At 49.0% G+C, this 20,955-nt stretch overlaps 1 protein-coding gene and 1 long non-coding RNA gene across 3 annotated transcripts in view; one reads left to right on the forward strand and one right to left on the reverse strand.

The window, feature by feature from the left end:
• LOC138352347 (uncharacterized) overlaps positions 1–20,955 on the forward strand; it is a 237,992-nt gene that overhangs the window by 96,431 nt on the left and 120,606 nt on the right. The window contains exon 5 of one of the 2 annotated variants that reach the window (XR_011222766.1): positions 6,103–6,143. The exons of the other annotated variant lie outside the window; for it this stretch is intronic. This is a non-coding gene — a long non-coding RNA (uncharacterized lncRNA). The remainder of the gene's footprint in view (positions 1–6,102; positions 6,144–20,955) is intronic. 2 annotated transcript variants of the gene reach the window in all.
• LOC123748644 (potassium channel subfamily K member 1) overlaps positions 1–20,955 on the reverse strand; it is a 193,779-nt gene that overhangs the window by 51,702 nt on the left and 121,122 nt on the right. The gene's annotated exons all lie outside the window — the stretch shown is intronic.

The raw sequence follows: 20,955 nt of genomic DNA on the forward strand, positions 1-20,955 counted from the left end.
TAATTCCTGGTTGTATACAATACAATTATAATGCTTTAAAGGCTGCAGGAACCTTAACTATGCGATTGTTGTCAAACAATGTCCAAACACCAGGGTAGATAAGGCTGCTACCGCTGTCCCCGACGAAGTGTCGACTCGGGATAGTTTAGTGTTCTACAGGAAACATTAGAGGAAGGCAGACCGTAACTGCTGTTCCAAAACAACGTACGTGTCGGTCGCTCTTATCTTTAGTGCAGTGTTTATTGTCTTGTGTTGAAATATTAGGTCGTCTTCCTCGGTCTGTGTGTGTGTACTCACCTAGTTGTACTCACCTAGTTGTGTTTGCGGGGGTTGAGCTCTGGCTCTTTGGTCCCGCCTCTCAACCGTCAATCAACAGGTGTACAGATTCCTGAGCCTATCGGGCTCTGTCATATCTACACTTGAAACTGTGTATGGAGTCAGCCTCCACCACATCACTTCCTAATGCATTCCATTTGTCAACCACTCTGACACTAAAAAAGTTCTTTCTAATATCTCTGTGGCTCATTTGGGCACTCAGTTTCCACCTGTGTCCCCTAGTACGTGTGCCCCTTGAGTTAAATAGACTGTCTTTATCTACCCTATCAATCCCCTTCAGAATCTTGAATGTGGTGATCATGTCCCCCCTAACTCTTCTGTCTTCCAGCGAAGTGAGGTTTAATTCCCGTAGTCTCTCCTCGTAGCTCATACCTCTCAGCTCGGGTACTAGTCTGGTGGCAAACCTTTGAACCTTTTCCAGTTTAGTCTTATCCTTGACTAGATATGGACTCCATGCTGGGGCTGCATACTCCAGGATTGGCCTGACATATGTGGTATACAAAGTTCTGAATGATTCTTTACACAAGTTTCTGAATGCCGTTCGTATGTTGGCCAGCCTGGCATATGCCGCTGATGTTATCCGCTTGATATGTGCTGCAGGAGACAGGTCTGGCGTGATATCAACCCCCAAGTCTTTTTCCTTCTCTGACTCCTGAAGAATTTCCTCTCCCAGATGATACCTTGTATCTGGCCTCCTGCTCCCTACACCTATCTTCATTACATTACATTTGGTTGGGTTAAACTCTAACAACCATTTGTTCGACCATTCCTTCAGCTTGTCTAGGTCTTCTTGAAGCCTCAAACAGTCCTCTTCTGTTTTAATCCTAATCATAATTTTAGCATCGTCCGCAAACATTGAGAGAAATGAATCGATACCCTCCGGGAGATCATTTACATATATCAGAAACAAGATAGGACCGAGTACACAGCCCTGTGGGACTCCACTGGTGACTTCACGCCAATCGGAGGTCTCACCCCTCACCGTAACTCTCTGCTTCCTATTGCTTAGATACTCCCTTATCCACTGGAGCACCTTACCAGCTACACCTGCCTGTCTCTCCAGCTTATGTACCAGCCTCTTATGCAGTACTGTGTCAAAGGCTTTCCGACAATCCAAGAAAATGCAGTCCGCCCAGCCCTCTCTTTCTTGCTTAATCTGTGTCACCTGATCGTAGAATTCTATCAAGCCTGTAAGGCAAGATTTACCCTCCCTGAATCCATGTTGGCGATTTGTCACGAAGTCCCTTCTCTCCAGATGTGTTACCAGGTTTTTTCTCACGATCTTCTCCATCACCTTGCATGGTATACAAGTCAAGGACACTGGCCTGTAGTTCAGTGCCTCTTGTCTGTCGCCCTTTTTGTATATTGGGACCACATTCGCCGTCTTCCATATTTCTGGTAGGTCTCCCGTCTCTAGTGACTTACTATACACTATGGAGAGTGGCAGGCAAAGTGCCTCTGCACACTCTTTCAGTACCCATGGTGAGATCCCATCTGGACCAACAGCCTTTCTAACATCCAGATCCAGCAGGTGTCTCTTGACCTCCTCTCTCATAATTTCGAACTCCTCTCCTCCAAGGCCGCCTGGTTTACCTCCCTTTCTCCTAACACAGTGACCTCACCCTGTTCTATTGTGAAGACCTCCTGGAACCTCTTGTTGAGTTCCTCACACACCTCTCTGTCATTCTCTGTATACCTGTCCTCGCCTGTTCTAAGTTTCAATACCTGTTCTTTCACTGTTGTTTTCCTTCTGATGTGACTGTGGAGTAGCTTTGGTTCGGTCTTGGCTTTGTTTGCTATATCATTTTCAAAATTTTTCTCTGCTTCTCTTCTCACCCTGACGTACTCATTCCTGGTTCTCTGGTATCTCTCTCTGCTTTCTGGTGTTCTGTTATTCCGGAAGTTCCTCCACGCCTTTTTGTTCAGTTTCTTCGCTTCCATACATGCCCTATTATACCATGGATTCTTCTGTTGCTTCTCGGATTTTTCCCTTTGGGCCGGGATGAACCTGTTTACTGCCTCCTGACACTTTTGGGTAACATAGTCCATCATACCCTGTACAGACTTGTCTCTGAGGTCTGTGTCCCAAGGTATTTCACTTAGGAAACTTCTCATCTGTTCATAATTCCCCTTTCGGTATGCCAGCCTTTTGATTCCTAGTTCTTTTTGGGGGGAGATAAGTCCTAGCTCTACCAGGTACTCAAAATTCAATACACTGTGGTCACTCATTCCCAAGGGCGCTTCCATCTTAACTTCCCTTATATCCCATTCATTTAGGGTAAATATCAAATCAAGCATTGCTGGTTCATCTTCTCCTCTCATTCTTGTTGGTTCTTTGGTGTGCTGGCTTAGAAAGTTTCTTGTTGCCACGTCCAGCAGCTTAGCTCTCAATGTTTCTGGTCCTCCATGCGGGTCTCTGTTCTTCCAATCTATCTTCCCATGGTTGAAGTCTCCCATAATTAGTAGTCCAGATCCATTCCTGCTAGCAACAGAAGCTGCTCTTTCTATTATGTTAATGGTGGCCATGTTGTTTCTATCATATTCCTGTCTAGGTCTTCTGTCATTTGGTGGTGGATTATATATGACTGCGACTATAATTTTTTTCCCTCCATTTGTTACAGTACCTGCTATGTAGTCACTGAAACCTTCACAGCCCTGAATATCCATCTCCTCAAAATCCCAGCCTTGTCTTACCAGCAGAGCTACACCACCCCCACCTCTTCCTTCCCTCTCTTTCCTCATAACATAATAGTCCTGTGGGAACACTGCATTTGTTATCGTTTTCGTGATCTTTGTTTCTGTGAGGGCTATTATGTCTGGGTTTTCCTCTAGTACCAGTTCTCCAAGCTCATTTGCTTTATTTGTAATTCCATCTATGTTTGTGTACATCGCTTTGAGGCTCACTTTCTTCTGTCCCTTCTCAAATCGCCTCCTTGGTGAGTGTTCTGCTGGTGGGGGAGGCTGTTCCATGGGTGTGAGGACCTGTGAGGTGGATAACAGGGTCTCAGAGGATACTGGGATGAGGTGCGGGGAATCCAGTGAAGGGGGAGGGACAGGGAGGGTATGGGGTGAAAGGGGAGGGAGGACGGGAAGGAAAGGGGGGGAGGGAGGACTCGGGAGGAGGGGAGGGGTAGAAGGGTGGGGATTGGGTGTGGGGGGAGGGAGATTTTGCTGAACATTTGAGTGGGGGCAGGGAGGGTTTGGGGTAGGGGGGTTTTCTATGCAGAGGAGGGAGGCGGGGTTGTCCTCCCTTCTGGCGTTACTGGGTAGCTGGTTGTGGGTTCCCCCCTCGCCTCTGGGGGTGTTGGGTTGGGAGCTGTGACTTCCTGGTTTTCCCCTCTCGCCCTGCGCCTCTTCCTTGCTTCTGCCGCCACGGCTCTCTCCTCCCTTGTCATGTCTCTTTGGAGGAATACATTTTTTAATTTTCCCACGTTTTTCAGGGAGCTCTTCCTTGATAGGATCTTCTCCTTTGTGTTCTTGCTTGCAAACACTATCTTTATCATTCGGTCTCGGTCTTTGTTGTACCGGCCTAGCCTGAAAACCTTCTCAATGCTATGCTCAGCCCCTTCCATGTCTAGTGCCTTTAGTACTTCATTCCCTGCTGCTTTGTCCTTGTCACTCCACTCTGTCCTATTAGATCCTTCCTGCTCCTTAATACCCACAGCAACCACTGATCTGTTCCTTTCCAGCAGTTGGCTAGTGGAGCGTGCCGCCTCCTGCGAGGTGGCTGCTTTCATGGCCACCTCCATCACTGCAGTCATTACTTCAGAGTTATTTTTTTTTAGTATTTCCGCAAATGTTGCTTTTATTGTGGCATTCTCATCCAGAAAACTATTACCACCTTCTCCCTGGGTGGTTTTCTGATTCTCAGCCTCGATACCATTTTCTTTGAGGGCTCTAATCTCCTCCTTTGCTGCTGTCAGCTCTCTTTTCAGGTTGCTTATTTCGTTCTTCATTTCCTGCATCATTTCTTGCATCTCACTCTTGATGTCCTCCAGAAACTGGGCGAACATTTCCTTCATCTCGTCACCTTGGCTCTTTCCTGTTCCCCTGGAACCTCTGGCTGCCATGCTTGACCCTGTTGGGATGGGGGAGGGAGAGAGAGAGAGAGAGGAAGAGAGAGAGAAAGAGAGAGAAAGGGAGTGATAAAGGGAGAGATAAATGGGTGGGTGGGGGGGGGATCCGACCCTTCCACTGAAGTGAGAAGAAAGTAGAAGGGGAGGGGGGGGGGAGGAGATGGAGAGAGAGGCGGGAGGGGGAGAGTGGGTGAGGGAGAGATTGGGTGAGGGAGAGAGTGGGTGAGGGAGAGAGCGGGTGAGGGAGAGAGCTGGTGAGGGAGAGAGGGGGGGAGGTGTGTGTGTGTGTGTGTGTAGGCAGAGAGGGAGGGGGAAGGAAAGAGAGGGAGGGAGGGGGAAGGAAAGAGAGGGAGGGAGAGGGGGAGGGAGAGGGAGAGAGGGAGAGGGAGAGAGGGAGAGGGAGAGAGGGAGAGGGAGAGAGGGAGAGGGAGAGAGGGAGAGGGAGAGAGGGAGAGGGAGAGAGGGAGAGAGAGCAGGAGAGAGAGAGCAGGAGAGAGAGAGCAGGAGAGAGAGAGCAGGAGAGAGAGAGCGGGAGAGAGATAGTGGGAGAGAGGGAGTGGGAGAGAGGGAGAGTGGGGAGGGGAGGAGTGTGTGTATGGGCGATGCGGGGGACTGGGGGTGGGGGGGGGGGGCGGAGATGGCGACTAAGTCAGGTCAGGTCCGATGGTGGGGTCAAGATGGGGGGGGGATAGTAAGGTCCTATCCCAAGTGTTAATGCCTTTTTCCCTGACTGGACAATTGTGTGTGTGTGTGTGTGTGCCCGTGTGTGTGTGCCCGTGTGTGTGTGTCTGTTTTAGCGTGTGCACACTTGTGTGCGTGTATGTGTCAAGATATCCCTTATGCGTTACCTCTGCCTAAATGAGCCACTCTGAGATTTTTAAATATATATGATATCCTGAACGAGAATTTGATAATCTTTTACCTCAATCTGTACACCTGATTAATTGACCAGAGAGGGGTACATACCAGTCTGCCTCCCGCTCACACAACCAGATGAGCGATGTATGATGACGATGGTTATCCGTCGTTGTCTCCCACTAGGTGATTCACTAAGTGCTGGTAGATTGATGAGGTCGTTCTTCTCTTTCAACACAAAGCTCTGGAGTCAGTCACTGTATCGTTATGTGACAGTTCACTAATTCACTGTACCACTGATCACAGTCACCACTCAACAGCACAATCAGGTAGCTCCACGGCGGGTCGTCCCACCCGGTCAGGTCACACACTTACAAGCACCGGTGATGCCCTAGCTCCACTTTTGGTTTCTTCGCCAAATCTTCACACTATCACTAGCGATATGACTATGCTATGTTCCACCCTGCTAGCTACACACTGCGAGAGGCCAAATACTATGATCTAGCCTCGATACTCCTTCAATATCCCGAGAAATTGACGAATTTCCGCGGACCTCACTAATCGCGTGTGTCTCCTACCGTCTCCGCGCGCTGTGTGTGTGTGTGTTGCTAGCAGTGTTGTGTTCAATCACTGGTCCTGCCTCGCCTTGTTAGACGAGGGGCTCCAGCGACCTCATCCTTCAGGCAAAAGTAAGTAACATCTCGATGCTCAAGCGTCACATTTACCGGCGCTGCTTATATATGAGGATTAAAATATGATTATTCATGTGGAATATGAGGACCCTAATGTATAAAAAGGTGTAAAAATAAAAAAATAAAATCGTATTTTTTTTCAGGCAACAGGTCATCGCGGGACACACACCCACCAATTTTTAAGGTACGTAACAATTTCCTTCAGTTTCCATTGAGGCCATATTATGATGTCCGGTAATTAATCACAACTAGTGTAAGTGTAGGCTGGGTTTATCCGGGGTGGCGAGTGGGGTCGCTAAGCGTCCTAAGAATCGTAGTTGTGGGGTATAGTCCTCCTGGGGTACAGTTTTCCTGAGGTACAGTTTTCCTGTGTACTGGGTGTATGTGTAGATACACTTGCCGGCTGACACACGTCCAGCAAGTGGTGTCAAGCTGCCTGGCCAACCAGAGGTCAGCTGGCCGGTCTTGAGGTCATGGGAGATAGGTCAGGTGAAGGGAGTACCAGCACAAGCAACTAGGTTAACCCATCTTGACCCACCACCTGTCAATTTGTCTGGTCTGTCAGGGATCGGAATTAGTGTCAAACAGGTGACTTGCTTCAAGCTTCCAAGTGTAGAGTAAGCAGCTGTAAACGTGTTCTTAGAGACACATAACATGATACGATGATCAGATTCAGATAATTTTATAAGGCAAAAAAGGGCAGCAATTATGTACACTGATGGAAGGGAAGTATCAGGAGAAAGCGCCAGGACACTGATGGAGATGTAGCAAGCTTTAAAGCACTCGAGGTGTAAAGTATCTGCCGGGGTCCACACTGTATCAAGCTTTAATATTAGTTGGTAAAGTTGAGAACGTTCAAGTGTCGTGGCGAGACATTGAGCATAATGTGTTCTCTTTTAATATATAGAAGAGGAAGAACTTTTGTTTTTGTATATATTTCGTATATTTACTATTGTATACTTTTGTATATTTGCTATTTGTCTATCAGTCCAACATCTCTCCACATATTCATTTCATCTAGCACACCCAGTTGAGAGGCGGGCTGAAAGAGCAAAGCTCGACCCCCGCAAACACAACTAGGTGAATTCCTAACTTTGCATTTTGCCTTTCTCTATCTCAATACCATGTACTTTAGAGCATAATACTGTTACACAAATACTCCTGTTACACATGCTGTCCATTCCACAGCCTGTAGAAAACCAGTGGTAGAAACTGATATGGGTGTTTCATTAGCAGTGACAAAGAGAATACTTAAACAAATATCTCGCCGACCTAACAAATTCACAAAGACCTGAAAGTTGTAGCATTAAATATTATGATAGATATCGTGAGGAGACATTCACATATGGTACTAATAGAACAAGAACTCGGCAATGTGATGTTATAGTGGCCAGAATACGCCTGGGATATAGACGTATCTGGCAGCTTTCTCAAAACTCAAATGTCGAGTACACAATGTGTCAACTTTGTGAAAGAGAAAACATGCACTCTCTTGAACATTATATTGTAGAATGTCCCATATTGACTGACTTTCGCCCTCCTGGGCTCAGGTATGCTGAACTGTGTAATTACTATACGAGTACTGGAACACTTGATGATATATTGGACTTGTACCCAAGATTGACCATGTATCAATTATACAATGTATGTGATGTAACTATATAACCTGAGCTTGTAAAAGCACCTTCACCACCTTCATTGATTAAATGCTTAACTGCACACTAGTTTCTCTATCAGCTATCTCACTCTGTCAGAGTAAAAGAGACAAATGTATGTGAATGCATGTGTGTGTATATATGTATGTATATATGTATATGAACGTATATGTATGAGTATGTATATGTATGTGTATAAAGTATATATGGAAGCTGATCAGAATTTCATTTCACATTTGTAAATGCACATTAATGACACTATGTAAAAGACACATCGAACAATTTATGTAGGCCATACGTAAATCTATGTATCTTTGTATTTACGTATGTAGGTTAGCTTAGCATTTTAAAAGCACCGAATCACCTGTGGTTGATTGTTCAATAAATCCCTGAACTATATATTTAATATATCTCTAACCCTGTCCATGGAGGACAGAAGAAAATGTATATATGCTGGTTAGCACTGTAAATGTGTGGCCACGTCTGTGGTAGAAAATAATAAAAAAAAAACTGTTACACAATATATTTTTTCAATATATTTAAGTATATTTTTACCATTTTTATTCTCTAACCCCTCACACTTCTTATTCCTCTCTTCTATCTACTGCCTCCAACGTGTTTATATAATTTATAGGACAGTCTACATTTAATAGGTTATGTCTTAGATAAGTATAATTTTTATCCACATATTTACCTGGATTTTCAAAATCTTTTCTTTAAACTGTCGCTTAATTTTGTTGAGAAGTAAATTGTGAGGGATCTAGATCCCTCAGCTAGTTTTTCCTAGTTCTAGATTAGGCTAGGCACTCTAGAAATTGAAGCTTTCAAAATAACATATGCTTGTTGGGTGTTGGATGAAAGCTTGTGTTACGAACTATCACTTGAGAGTAGTTAGAAGTTTGTGATTGCTCTGTAGAGAGAATTACAGAGATTTTCCTGTTTCTGTGAAATAGGATGGGAGTTGAGAGTGAAGTGGTGTAGGGAGGTACTTGACTCTCCCAACGGTTTTACAGGGGGGAGGGGAGAGAGTGGAGTGAACGTTGCCCCCCCACATGGGAGACATCACGCCACTCCTTAGGCCTCCTCCTCCTTGTGACGTCAGAAGACGCAGAGGGTGACGGAGGCATATGATTGGGTCCCGCACGTGTGGTCCAAGCCTAGTTTTGGCGCGAAGAACTATGATTGGGTCCGGCACGAGGAGCTGTGCCGGCTCCAAGCTGATTGGTCTAGGCATTGTAGGGAGAAGGTATGGGTATTTGAGTTCCCTTAGCCCGCGAAATCTTCAGTTTTGAATTGGGCTGCCAGGGAAGCAAGAGGTGTTTGGGTGGGGGTGGCACGCTTGCCGCCTCCACCCCCTGTTAATCGCTTCTGTCGTCCAAATTACTCGATTGGTGCCACTCCTGCCATCAGGGGTTGTGTCAAGGCCTAATTAAGTGAATTGGGGCCAGGGATTTACGGAAGAAACAGTAAAAAGCTAAGAGACAGTTGACTGTGTGAACGCATGAGGCAGGCTGGCAGAGCCTCATGGTGTATCAGATTGATCCCTCATCCCTCGGGTCTGAGTATCCTGTCTAGTGGCAATGGACAATTGATGTTGGGCAGTGTACGCGTATGTGATATTACAGGCCCATGTTGGACTTTGCATTCCGCCAGGCTGCGTCAGTATGGGGACGCCGCCTGGGGACGCCGCCGGCCATTGTCACCACAGTGTTGAGCCAGGCAGGCTCTAGTCTGATTGGGTTGAGATTCCCCAGCCGCGTGGGTACTCCTGTGGGCGGCACCCATGTGCGCGCCCGCCCGCGGGTGGAGGGCACCCACCCAGGCAAACACCACCCCGCCTGCCAGCCCGGCCGGTGGGGTGTTATGACGTCATGCGCCACTCAGGCCACCCGCACGCTGGCCACCCAACCCCCCCCTCTCTCAGCTCGGGAGGGTCGATGTGGCCACATGCCTTGGCCACTTTCCCGGGACAGCCTAGGGCCACATCTTGTCGATGCATGAGGAGCAAGCAGCTAAGTGTGTCAGCTAGTGTGGTAGTAACTTTGGTAATGAGGAAAAATGAGGGAAAGAGGGCAGTAGAAAGGAGTAGAAATGTGTACTATTACAGTGTGTTGGGTACTGGTGGATATTCACGGTAAGAGTTATCTCAGAGCCTCGCCAGGCTAGAAAAACAGCTGAGGGGCAGCTGTCAGTGGAATCCAGGTGTCGGGTAGGGGCGGTACCTGGCGATAGAGATTATACACGGGACCACGCTGTATGCTAGTATGTTAGTAGACTGACTAGAGGATGTAACCAGTCAGTGTAGAGATTTACCATATAAGTGATCCAGCCTGTCGATTCTATATAATCGTTCAGGCTGGATTAATGCCATAGAAGTACCGTAAAATTATAATCATTAGAGGTAGACAGTGGAGTCAGTGGGGACCCCTGGAGTCTGTGTAATTAGTACATACTACTTGGTGATATAATTTCCTTTATGTGAATGTCATTCCTATGTGTTCATTTGCATGTTTATGTACTGTATTGTGTGGTAAGTCAGTAGGTGTGATTGCTGACTGATTGCCTAATGATGTCATTAGCACGTGGGGTATGCTGACGGCATCATTGTGTTGCAGGTTTGTGCAGTATTGTTTCAGTTTATACAATATTATTGCCCCAGGAACTGTGTTGAGGGTTTAAGGGACCTCTAGGATTATTCAGGGGAATTCACAGTACTTATTGAGAGCAGGCAATTGATGGGTTAATTGCCTGGCTGAGGTATGTGTGTGTTCACAGCATTCCTTTGCAAGCGGGTGCAAGAAGTAAAAGAGGAGGGGCAGTAATATTAGTATACTTGTGTGTGTTGCACAACCATGTGTTTTTATTGTGTGGGCACAGTAATTAGCGAGTTGCAGTAGCTGCAACCATATGTGGGCAGTGCTGATGTGTTGTTGCATGCCATTATAGTGTGACCTATGTAACGCTGGGGTTACTTTGTTTCTTTAAGTTATGTTGAGGACTTAAGGATTCAGTGAGTTAATTAAGGGGTAATTAACTGGATAAGGGGTGCACACTTAGTATTGTGGAGTGAGTGAGGGCTGTTATAAGAGAGAACAGTGTTGAGCTAGAAGGAGATACGTCTCGGGAGCAATTAATTGTCCATGTGACAGTTAATTGACCACTCTAGCTAATTATGTAATTAGCCTTCTCATCATGAATTCACGTAGTGGGAGAGGTTCTGTCAGAGTCTGTCAGTATTTGTGTTAACGTAATATGCTCGAGACTAATTACCTTTCAGGGGTATAGCAATTAGTGGCTCATGTTAATTAGTGGAGTAATTAGCATTGGAGAGCTCCGGTGACTCGGTAAAGCGAGGTCATGGAGCTAGCATAAATTGTTGTATTAATCATATCCTGTCTGAGGACAGTTGATTATTGGCACATCTTGTTAATTAGGGTAATTAACTCCTTTCCCGTGAATTCACAGTGTTTGATGAGACCTGCTTAGGCAGTGCGGAGTGAGACGTATTTATGGATGATTAATTATCGGTCCTGGTGACAGTTAATTAATGGCTCAGTAATTAGTGGGTTAATTAGGGTAATTAACGCTCACTCGTAATTTTTTTTGACACAGACTGTGGAGAAGCTACCAAGTTAGGGTAGGCTTAGTTAACGTAACTCAATGGGGATGTAATTAGTGGTCCGTTTGACCTTAATTGAGAATTACTCACTGAATACTTGCAAGGAGTCAAGTGTGGTGTAATATGTTGAGTTATTGTTAACAAGAGAGAGACAAGTGTTAAAGATTAACGTAGAGTATCATCATGTTGTTGTCTAGTGGGAGACAATTGTTTGTGATTACCGTGGTACTTTGTTGCTGACTGCTGCGATCAGTCAATTAACGTAATTAATCACTTCAGGCAATTTCTTTTGGTTGTCGTCTGGTGACGAGAGTAGAGTCATCTAGGGATCTGTGGAGCTGTGTCCCAGAATCCCGCCTTGCCTGTCTGTGTATCGGGTTACAACAGGGCAACTTCTTAGTGGGAGTTGCAAAGAGTGTTCACACGGGGTTGTGATAGGGGGGAGTCACTGTTAGACTTCCGCCTAGTTACGTGGGTCTCTCCTGGGGGGCGGGAGGACCCCGAAGTTTGTGATTATAGTAGCTGTCAGGGAAACCGTGACACTATTGATTGCCTGCTTGTGTCTTTGTTTCAGTGGATCCTTCATTTGTTCAGTTAGTTCATGTTGTCAGCCCGAAGTGTCAGCAAGATGGAGCCTGCTGTCACTTCTCAAGGGGCTGTTGAATAGCTGTGTTGCAAATGCCACTTGATGTACAATAACGTAACCATTCGCTGTGGTGTAACTTAGTCTGTGATATTTTTCTTTGTTTTGCAATATTGCGTCATCAGTGGGCACACCTGTGTTCAGGTTAGTTCAGTATGCAGCCTCACAGCAAGGGTTTCTATTTAGCTGTTTGTTATCGTGCCACTGGATTGACATTAACGTAATGTAAACTCGGTAATGTAGTAGTTAGTCTCTTGTTATTAATAAATTGTTATGTTATAGAAAACAGTTTTTGATGTCAACCCTTCAACCATATTATTCTACCATATTTCTGCATATTATTAAATGTTGATGTGTTCTTGATAAGGCGGCTGTTCTTGGGAATTCGAATTCCAATTCATAGCGCCACATCAAATATAAATATTTGATTGTGAGAACCCGTCGGTTACCCTTTATTAGTTTAACGTCCTGTTTAACTAGGAGGAGCCAGCGGCCTATTGTGGACAGGTTTTCACCCTTGGTGGTGGAGGCCTGGCGGTTTGCTCCCGCTTTTCCTTTTTCTACTGGACTCATGCTTAACTGCCGTGAGCAGACTTTAAACTTGTAGTCCACCTCTTAAGGGAGGTAGGCGTAGAGAAAAATCTCACATAAATGAGTTGGATAAGTTATTGTGTGTGTGTATCTGGCTGTCTTTGGCTGTGTCTATCTGGCTGTCTTTGACTGTGGCTGTCTTTGGCTGTGTCTGTCTGGGTGTCTTTGACTGTGTCTGGGTGTCTTTGACTGTGTCTGGGTGTCTGGCTGTGTCTGTCTGGGTGTCTTTGGCTGTGTCTGTCTGGGTGTCTTTGGCTGTGTCTGTCTGGGTGTCTTTGGCTGTGTCTGTCTGGGTGTCTTTGGCTGTGTCTGTCTGGGTGTCTTTGGCTGTGTCTGTCTGGGTGTCTTTGGCTGTGTCTGTCTGGGTGTCTTTGACTGTGTCTGTCTGGGTGTCTTTGGCTGTGTCTGTCTGGGTGTCTTTGACTGTGTCTGTCTGGCTGTCTTTGACTGTGTCTGAATGGGTTAGTTAACTAGAACGTCTTGCTTCTGTAGTCTGCTGAAATTGATTCTATAATTCAGGTTTTACTTCTAGTGTTTTGGAGTATGTGAGAATAAGTAAGAATATGTGGGATTATGTGGGTATATGTTAGAATATGGAGACACGATATTTGACTCTGCATTTCTAATCAGTTTGGTATTAACCTATAATACTTAAAGATGACTTAAGATTGCTAGTAATGTATTTCTTGTTCAATGGGAAATGAGGTGAAGTATTAGCCTATACCTGCAGGTGGTGGGTAAGAAGACTAAGGGCAGCATAAGGAATAAGGCTGTATTAACAGGAGTTAACACATTATGTGGAGAATGTTAACGTGTAAAGAGTACGTAACGTTATAATAATAATAATAGTATATTTAGGGACTAGTACATATGTACAAAATGAGTTACAAGCAGAATGTTGGATTTCAAGACAGAGATATTATATACACTATGCCTAAAGCCATTAGAATGCACAGATCTTCGGGCACATGTAGCATTTATGTTAAGGTGACGTACTAACTGTTTAGCAATACAAGCACAGCTGTTCCACGAGGGTGGAAATGAGCGCCCTCGACGGTGTTCCATTGCATGCACATAAAACTATATATTGGGGTACGGGTATAGGTAAATATTTCACTGTTTTACCAATATGGGAAATGGGAAAGTGTTTAGGTTATTTAAAATTTCGCGGCCGAGTGATTGAGAATGGGGAGAGGGGAGGGGTTAGAAGGGTGAGGGAATTGGGTGGTGCAGGCGGAGGGTTGTTGGTGGAGGGAACTCTGGGTGGAGCAGGGGGAGGGTTGTGGGTGGAGGGAACTCTGGGTGGTGCAGGGGGAGGGTTGTGGGTGGAGGGAACTCTGGGTGGAGCAGGGGGAGGGTTGTGGGTGGAGGGAACTCTGGGTGGTGCAGGGGGAGGGTTGTGGGTGGAGGGAACTCTGGGTGGTGCTGGGGGAGGGTTGTGGGTGGAGGGAACTCTGGTTGGTGCTGGGGGAGGGTTGTGGGTGGAGGGAACTCTGGGTGGTGCAGGGGGAGGGTTGTGGGTGGAGGGAACTCTGGGTGGAGCAGGGGGAGGGTTGTGGGTGGAGCAGGGGGAGGGTTGTGGGTGGAGGGAACTCTGGGTGGTGCTGGGGGAGGGTTGTGGGTGGAGGGAACTCTGGTTGGTGCTGGGGGAGGGTTGTGGGTGGAGGGAACTCTGGGTGGTGCAAGGGGAGGGTTGTGGGTGGAGGGAACTCTGGGTGGTGCAGGGGGAGGGTTGTGGGTGGAGGGAACTCTGGGTGGTGCAGGGGGAGGGTTGTGGGTGGAGGGAACTCTGGGTGGTGCTGGGGGAGGGTTGTGGGTGGAGGGAACTCTGGTTGGTGCTGGGGGAGGGTTGTGGGTGGAGGGAACTCTGGGTGGTGCAAGGGGAGGGTTGTGGGTGGTGGGAACTCTGGGTGGTGCAGGGGGAGGGTTGTGGGTGGAGGGAACTCTGGGTGGAGCAGGGGGAGGGTCGTGGGTGGAGGGAACTCTGGGTGGTGCTGGGGGAGGGTTGTGGGTGGAGGGAACTCTGGTTGGTGCTGGGGGAGGGTTGTGGGTGGAGGGAACTCTGGGTGGTGCAAGGGGAGGGTTGTGGGTGGAGGGAACTCTGGGTGGTGCAGGGGGAGGGTTGTGTGTGGAGGGAACATTCCATACGCTGCACCACATTCTCTACCCTTCAACACCTTCTCTACCCTTCATCCACTTCCCTTCCCTTTACCACCTAATCTACCTTTCACCACTACCCCAACCCTTAACAACCTTCCCTACCTTTTACCACTTTTCTTACCATTCAACACCTTGCCTACCCTTCACCATCTTCCGTACCGTTCACCACCTTCCCTACCCGTCACAACCTTCCCTACCCTTCACATCCTTGTTTACCAATCATCTCTTTTCCTACCAATCACCTCCTTCCCTATCATTCACTACCATCCCTACCCTCCACCACCTTTCCCACACTTCAACCTCTTCCCTACCCTTCACCACGTTATATACCCTTCCCCACCTTCCCTTCCCTTCACCACCTTCCCTTCCATTCACCACCTTCCCTTCCCTTTACCACCTTCCCTTCCCTTCACCACCTTCCCACCCCCTTCACCACCTAGTCAACCCTTTAGCACCATCTCAACCCTGCATAACCTTACCTACCCTTCACCACCTTCCCTATCCTTCAAAACCTTCTCTACCTTTCACCACCCTCCCAACCTTTCATCACCTTCCCTACTCTGCATCACTTCCCTTCCCTCCCCTCACTACTTTCCATAATCTTCACAAACTTTCCTATCCTTCACAACCTTCCCTTCCCTTCACCACCTTCCCTTCCCTTCACCACCTTCCCTTCCCTTCACCACCTTCCCTACCCTTCACCATCTTCCCTACCATTTACCACCTTTCTCACCTTTCAACAGCTTCCCTACCCTTCACCACCTAATCAACCCTTTACCACCATCTAAACCCTTCATAACCTTTCCTTCACTTCACCACCTTCCTTACCCTTCAACACCTTCCCTACCCGTCACCACTACTTTCCCTTCCCTTCTCAATCTTCTTAACATTTCATAACCTTCCCTACCCTTCACCACCTTCCCAACCCTTAACATCTTCCCTACCCTTCTCCACCTTCCCTACCCTCAATACTTTCCCTACCCTTCACCACCTTCCCTACCTTCAATACGTTTCTTACCCTTCGCCACCTTCACTACCCTTCACAATCTTCTCCACCCTTCACGACCTTCCCAACCCTAAACCACCGTCCCAACCATTCACCACCTTCCTTACCCTTCACACCTAATCACCCTTTCACCACCTTCCCTACCCTTTCACCACCTTCCCTACCCTTCACCACTTTCACTACTCTTCACAACCTCCCCTACGCTTCATTACCTGCCCTACCCATCACCATCTTCACTATCCTTATTACCTTCCCTACCTTGCACCACCTAATCAACCTTTCACTATCCTCCCTACCCTCACTACGTTTCCTACCCTCACTAGGTTCCCTTCCCTGCACTACGTTCCCTACCCTTCACCACAACCCTTTCCCTTCACAATCTTCCCCTATCCTTCCTACCTTTCCTGTCTTGCACCATCTAATCATCCTTTCACCATCTTCTATACCCTTCACCGCGTTCCCCACCCTTCACCACCTTCCCTGCCGTTCAAAACCCTCCCTAACCTTCACCCCCTTCCCTTCCCTTTACAACCATCCCAACACTTCACCATCATCCCTACCCTTCACAACCATCCTTACCCTTCACCACCACCCCTTCCTCTGGGGAGGGAGGGAACTCTGGGAAGAGCAGGGGGAGGGTTGTGGTGAAGGGAACATTCTCTACACTTCACGACATTCTCTACCCTTCACAACCTTCCCTACCCTTCACAATATTTCCTACGTATCACCGCCCAACCCGTCTCCACCTCCCCTACCCTTCACCACCTTCCCAACCCATCACCACCTAATCAGCCCTTCACCACCTTTGACCTTACTTTTCACAATCTCCCCTTCCTTTCACCATTTTTCCTACCCTTCACCATCTTCCCTAACCTTCATAACCTTCGCATCCCTTCTCAACCGTCCCTACCCTTCACATCCTTCCTAACCCTTCCCCACCTTCCCAACCCTACAACCCTTTCTCTACCCTTAACAACCTTCCTTATTCTTCACCACCTTCCCTAAGAGCAGGGAGGGATGTGGGTGGAGAGAACTCTGGGTGGAGCTGGGGGAGGGATGTGGGTGGAGGGAACTCTGGGTGGTGCAGGGGGAGGGATGTGGGTGGAGGGAACTCTGGGTGGAGCTGGGGGAGGGATGTGGGTGGAGGGAACTCTGGGTGGAGCTGGGGGAGGAGGGATGTGGGTGGAGGGAACTCTGGGTGGAGCAGGGGGTGGGTTGTGGGTGGAGGGAACTCTGGGTGGAGCAGTGGGAGGGCTGTGGGTGGAGGGAACTCTGGGTGGAGCTGGGGGAGGGTTGTGGGTGGAGGGAACTCTGGGTGGTGCTGGGGGAGGGTTGTGGGTGGAGGGAACTCTGGGTGGTGCTGGGGGAGGGTTGTGGGTGGAGGGAACTCTGGGTGGTGCTGGGGGAGGGTTGTGGGTGGAGGGAACTCTGGGTGGTGCTGGGGGAGGGTTGTGTGTGGAGGGAACTCGGGGTGGTGCTGGGGGAGGGTTGTGGGTGGAGGGAACTCTGGGTGGTGCTGGGTGAGGGTTGTGGGTGGAGGGAACTCTGGGTGGTGCTGGGGGAGGGTTGTGGGTGGAGGGAACTCTGGGTGGTGCTGGGTGAGGGTTGTGGGTGGAGGGAACTTGGGGTGGTGCTGGGGGAGGGTTGTGGGTGGAGGGAACTCTGGGTAGTGCTGGGGGAGGGAACTCTGGGTGGTGCAGGGGGAGGGTTGTGGGTGGAGGGAACTCTGGGTGGTGCTGGGTGAGGGCTGTGGGTGGAGGGAACTCGGGGTGGTGCAGGGGGAGGGTTGTGGGTGGAGGGAACTCGGGGTGGTGCTGGGGGAGGGATCTCTGGGTGGTGCTGGGGGAGGGTTGTGGGTGGAGGGAACTCGGGGTGGTGCTGGGGGAGGGTTGTGGGTGGAGGGAACTCGGGGTGGTGCTGGGGGAGGGTTGTGGGTGGAGGGAACTCTGGGTGGTGCAGGGGGAGGGTTGTGGGTGGAGGGAACTCGGGGTGGTGCTGGCGGAGGGAACTCTGGGTGGTGCTGGGGGAGGGTTGTCGGTGGAGGGAACTCGGGGTGGTGCTGGGGGAGGGTTGTGGGTGGAGGGAACTCGGGGTGTTGCTGGGGGAGGGTTGTGGGTGGAGGGAACTCTGGGTGGTGCAGGGGGAGGGTTGTGGGTGGAGGGAACTCGGGGTGGTGCTGGGGGAGGGAACTCTGGGTGGTGCTGGGGGAGGGTTGTGGGTGGAGGGAACTCGGGGTGGTGCTGGGGGAGGGTTGTGGGTGGAGGGAACTCTGGGTGGTGCTGGGTGAGGGTTGTGGGTGGAGGGAACTCTGGGTGGTACTGGGGGAGGGTTGTGGGTGGAGGGAACTCTGGGTGGTGCTGGGGGAGGGAACTCTGGGTGGTGCAGGGGGAGGGTTGTGGGTGGAGGGAACTCTGGGTGGTGCTGGGTGAGGGTTGTGGGTGGAGGGAACTCTGGGTGGTACTGGGGGAGGGTTGTGGGTGGAGGGAACTCTGGGTGGTGCTGGGGGAGGGAACTCTGGGTGGTGCAGGGGGAGGGTTGTGGGTGGAGGGAACTCTGGGTGGTGCTGGGGAGGGTTGTGGGTGGAGGGAACTCTGGGTGGTGCTGGGTGAGGGTTGTGGGTGGAGGGAACTCTGGGTGGTGCTGGGGGAGGGTTGTGGGTGGAGGGAACTCTGGGTGGTGCTGGGGGAGGGTTGTGGGTGGAGGGAACTCTGGGCGGTGCTGGGGGAGGGTTGTGGGTGGAGGGAACTCTAGGTGGTGCATGGGGAGGGTTGTGGGTGGAGGGAACTCTAGGTGGTGCAGGGGGAGGGTTGTGGGTGGAGGGAACTCTGGGTGGTGCTGGGGGAGGGTTGTGGGTGGAGGGAACTCTGGGTGGTGCAGGGGGAGGGTTGTAGGTGGAAGGAACTTTGGGTGGAGGAGGAGGAGGGTTGTGGGTGGTAGGAATCTTCCCTACCCTTCACCGCCTTTTTTACTCTTCACCACTCTTCTTATCCTTCAACACCTTCCCTACCCTTCAGTCCCTTCCCTACCCTTTACCACGTAATCAACTTTCACCCCTTCCATTACTCTTAACAACCTTTCCTGCCCTTCACACCCCTTCCCTACCCTTCACCATCTTACCTTCCCTTCACCATCTTACCTACCGTTCACAATCTTGCCTTCCGTTTACCACCTTGACTACCCTTCACCTTTTTCCCTATCTTTCATAACCTTCCCCACCTTTCACCACCTTCCCAACCCTCACTATTTTCCCTAACCTTCACCAACTTTCCTACCCATCACGTCCTTTCCAACAATTCACAACCTTTCTAACCCTTCACCACCATCCCTTCCCATCCACACCTTCTCTACCCTTCCCTCGTCCCTACCCCTTCACCACCTAATAAACCCGTAACTGCCATCTCGACACTTCATAACCTTCCCTTCACCACCTTCCCTACCCTTCGCCACCTTCACATCCCTTCATCAATTTCCCTACCCTTCACCTCTTTCCTTACCTTACTCCATCTTATCGATCCTTCACCACATTCCCAACCCTTCACCACCTTGCTAACCCTTCACCACCTTCCCAACTCCTCAATACCTTCCCTGCTCTTCACCACCGTCCCAACCCTTCACCACCTTCCATTCCCTTCACCACCTTCCCTTCCCTTCACAACCTTCCCAACCCTTCTTCACTTTCGCTATCCTCCGTCAACTTCCCAACCCTTCACCACCTTTCCTACCCTTAACCATCTTCCCTATCCTTCACAACCTTCCCTTCACGACCTTCCCTACCCTTTACCACTATCCCTACTCTTCACCATTTTTCCAACCCATCTCCACGTTCCCAACACTTCTTCACCTTCCCTACCTTTCATCAACTTCAATTCCCTTCCCTTCACAACCTTCACTAACTACCCTACATCTCATCATCTTCTCTTCCTATCACCACCCTACCCGTCACCACTTACCCTATCCTTCACAATCTTCTTCACCTTTCACCACCTTCCCTACCCTTCACAATCTTCTTCACCCTTCACCACCTTCCCTACCCGTCAATATCTTCCCTACCCTTCACCACCTTATCTACCCTTCACTATCTTCCACACCCTTCACCACCATCCCTACACTTCACCACCTTTCCTACCCTTCATCAAATTATCAACCCTTCTTCATATTCCCTACTCTTCACCACTTTCCCTACTCTTCACCGCCTCCCCTTACCTTCACAACCTACTCGACCCCTCACAATCTTCCATACCCATCTCCACCTTCCCCACCCTTAAGAACCTTCTTTACCTTTCACCACCTTCCCTACCCTTCACCACTTTACCAACCCTTTATCATTTTCCCAACCCTTCACCACCTTCCCCACCATCTCTTCTCTTCACCATATTCCCTACCATTTACCATATTCACCTGCCCTCACTACCTTCCCTGCAATCAGTACGATCCCTACCCTTCACTACCTAGTCAACCCTTGACCACATTCCCTACACTTCGCCAACTTCACAACGCTTCACAATATTCCCTACCCTTCAACACCTAAGCAACCCTTCACCACGTTCCCAATTCTTCACCACCTTTCCTATCTTTCAGAACCTTTCCTACCCTTCAACACCTAAGCAACCCTTCACCACGTTCCCAATCCTTCACCACCTTCCCTATATTTCAGAAACTTCCCTACCCTTCACCACATTCCCTACCCTTCACCATTAACTACCTTCCCTACCATTCACTACCTTCCCTACCATTCACAATCTTCCCTACCATGCAATACGTTCCCTAACTTTCACAACCATCCGTACCCTTCATCAGCTTCCCTCCCATTCACGACCTTCCCTGCCCTTCAAAACTTTCCGTACCATTCTCCACCTTCCCTACCCTTCACCACCTTCCCTACCCTTCACCACCTTCCCTACACTTCACCACCTTCTCTACCCTTCACCACCTTCCCTACCCTTCACCACCTTCCCTACCCTTCACCTGCTCTTCACCATAGGCCCAATAGGTCGACTTTGTCCATGTCTCTTTCCTAAGATCCAGGAGACTGCCCCTCAGACATGGATAGATAGATAGTGATACGGACATCCTTATCATTAAAGCTATTTCACACTGCAGTAATACGAAACTTACTTGACTTTGTAGGTGGTGGTCATGTCCAAGTTTCACAAAGCACTTTGGCCATGCATCAACACTTCCAGCCCAACTATGAAACACTGAAAACCTAGCTATATTTTATCCATCTGTGATATTGACTTTATTTGCATATGTTTACCCTTCATGGTATATAGAATTATTTCTATATTTTTGTGTATTAATTTATTTATTCAAAAGTTTCTG

Source organism: Procambarus clarkii, chromosome 53 (genome assembly GCF_040958095.1).
Source record: "Procambarus clarkii isolate CNS0578487 chromosome 53, FALCON_Pclarkii_2.0, whole genome shotgun sequence".
Taxonomy (NCBI): Eukaryota; Metazoa; Arthropoda; class Malacostraca; order Decapoda; family Cambaridae; genus Procambarus; species Procambarus clarkii.